The sequence below is a fragment of the Pteropus alecto genome, unplaced genomic scaffold, assembly GCF_000325575.1.
Source record: "Pteropus alecto unplaced genomic scaffold, ASM32557v1 scaffold61, whole genome shotgun sequence".
Lineage (NCBI taxonomy): Eukaryota > Metazoa > Chordata > Mammalia > Chiroptera > Pteropodidae > Pteropus > Pteropus alecto.
The window spans coordinates 12837961-12840980 of NW_006434835.1; the positions used below are offsets into that span (position 1 = coordinate 12837961).

Genomic DNA, 3020 nt, shown 5'->3' on the forward strand with positions numbered 1-3020 from the left:
CAAAAAAAATATTTAGTGTTATGTCAAAGAATGTTAAGTCCCTTAAAGAAAAATTAAGCAGAGTGGGAGGATAAAGAGTTTTCGAGGTGTTTTGTTAAATAAGGGAATTTAGGAGAGCCTGTATGAGAAAGAAAGAAACTCGACCCAAGAGAAAATAATGACTCCGAAAATATCTGGGTAAAAATTACTAAAGGCATTAACAAGTACAAAGGTCTTAATATAGAATCGCGTTTGCTGCAGTGAAGGAAGAGAAAAAAGTCTGTGAAGCTAGAACAGAGTGAGTGAGATATAGAGAGTGGATAATGAACTTAGGGAGTAGCCAGAGACTCAAATATAGGGCATTGGTTAGTGTTAAGGACACTGAATTTAAATCAAAACATGGTGGTCTACAGGTATGCCACCCTGAACGTGCCCAATCTCATCTGATCTCAGAAGCTAAGCAGAGTCGGGCCTGGTTAGTACTTGGATGGGAGACCACCTAGGAATTCTAAGAGACTCAAATATAGGGCATTGGTTAGTGTTAAGGACATTGAATTTAAATCAAAACATGGTGGTCTACAGATATGCCACCCTGAATGTGCCCAATCTCATCTGATCTCAGAAGCTAAGCAGAGTCGGGCCTGATTAGTACTTGGATGGGAGACCACCTAGGAATTCTAGGTGCTGTGGGCGTTAAAAAAAAAAAATCAAAACATGATGGGAAGTCTTAGAAAGGATTTCTGTGGAACGCTGATTTCATTTGATTTTTCTTTCAGAGGGTTTATTCTAGCTGCTTTATGAAGGATAGACTGAAGAAGAAAAGTATAGATGTAGAGAAACAAATTCAGATACTATTACTATAGCCTAGGTAATAGCTTATAGAAACTTGATCTATAGTGGTAACTATGGATATGTGGAAAAGAGAACAGTTTGGGGATAGATTCTGAAGTAAAGATCAATGGAATGGTTTGAATGCTGGGAAAGTGAGAAAAAAGAATCAACGATTATAATGTAAAGTTTTTGCCTTGAACAGTTGAGTAAATGGTGGCACCATGTCCTGACAGGGACTCTGGAGGAGGGACACGCTGGGGATAGGGATGCAATTGAAAATTTTATTATGATAATATTAACAGTGGTGATGCCTGTAAACATCTAAGTGGTTACACTGAGTAGGTGTTATAAGTCTGGAGTTTCTGAAAGGCCTGGGCTGGAAAAAACATTTTAAGAGCCTTCAGCATGGAGAAGGTTACTTAAAACAATGGAACTGGTTAAGAATGCCTCTAAAATGAGTATAAATTGAGAAGAGATTATAGGACTAAACTTGAGGCATCCCAATTAAGAAGTTGCGAACTGAAGAGGAATCAGCAGTGTTGTAGAGTATTCAATATGTTATATGGATATATAAATATCTGAGTATTTTATTGCCAAGAGACAATTTTCAGTTGCTTCTAGTACTCTGCTCTCAGCAAATGCTGCAATGTACTTTTTTTACACATAGCTCTTAATACACATGTACTACCTTCTCTTGAGTATATTCCTAGGAATAAAATTTATCAATCACAGGATTCATTCATCTTCAATGGTATTTAGTAATGACACACTGCTTTTCAAAACAGTTGTGCTAATTTACACCCCTTCTGGCAGTATATGATGGTGCTCATCACTTCGAAACCTTGTCAACACTTGGAATTCTCAGGCTTTAATTTTTATTCATTTTGTGGGTGTGAAATGGTAATTCGATGTAATATAATTTGCATTTCCCAGGTAATTATGTTAAGAAATTTTTTCATATTTTTACCTCCCATTCAAGTTTTCTCTTTTGTGATGCTTGCTTTTTTCCTGTCACTTTTCCCATGGGTCGTTTGCCCTGTGAGAATTTCTTCAATGGCGGTGTCTATCTCATTATAAACTATTCTGTCCCCTAGAACGTCTAAGCACAGTAGGTAGCAGGTTTGACTTAATCTTACGCTGGAAATAATGGCACTGGAAGGTTTCACTTTGCTGTTTCATATTATAATTGGGATAGTTCCAACTCTGAGAAAGAGAGAAGCATGGCATAAGTGCTCACTCATGTCTATTGACGTCATAGGCTTTAAGTGCCATGTATATTAACTGAGCACAAGACTGCAGCTTTCTCTTGCCTTGTACTTTGTCTCTCTAGACGATGTCATTCTCAATGCAGGACTGACAGGCACTCATGTCCAGCCTCGGGTCTATATCCCAATCCATTAGTATTGGCTCAAGGTCAGCTTTTTGAATACAAGATCAATTCTAATATAGTTACATTGACTTCTCTGTCTATCAGGGAGTAGATAGAAAGTTGAGAGGAATCAATAAACTCCAAACAACAAGTCAGAAAATACACAGTGTATATGAATCAGTTAGCATGCATGGATTTCTCTGTGCTTTGATTCAAATATAGGTAGTCCAGAAATAATGTGTTTGTATCCATATAGCAAAGCCAAAATGGAAATCAACTTCTCAAGCTATGTCTTGAGCCGAATAGAAAAATAGAAAATGACAAAATTCTTGGCCTTGCACTCAAAATCTCACATTTTCAGGGTCTGTGCTACCACTTCAGACTTAGTCATATCTTCTCTGCATATGTTTCTGCCTGGCTAGTCTAATTCACCTTCTCCTACAATATGGGTTCCTTTGAACATTTTTTCCAGACTCCACAAATAGCACCTCTCTACCTCACAACTCCATCACCATTAATTTCCTTCCCATCTCTTTTCTACCTATAAAAACCAGCCTCTAACCAACACCCCACCCAAATCTCTCTCTTCTATTAACCCTTTGTCTTTATTGCTTTGAGGAGGCCCACAAGCCGCCAAAATTCTCTAGCACTTATTCCCATTAGCACTAATTTACTGTTTTATCATATCTTCCTAGCATGATTAGTTTTCTATGTCTTTGCTGCCCAACTAAATAACAACCCCTGAAGATGTAGGACTATGTTCAGGGTATTGATCTATGTCCCATCCATGCTGTACATTGCCTGCCTATAATCCTTAATTAAAACTGATTCATTAGTATAG

At 37.7% G+C, this 3020-nt stretch overlaps 1 pseudogene; it reads left to right on the forward strand.

The window, feature by feature from the left end:
- The first annotated feature begins 553 nt into the window (after positions 1-553).
- LOC112478568 lies at positions 554-672 on the forward strand (annotated as a pseudogene).
- Positions 673-3020: the final 2348 nt, after the last annotated feature.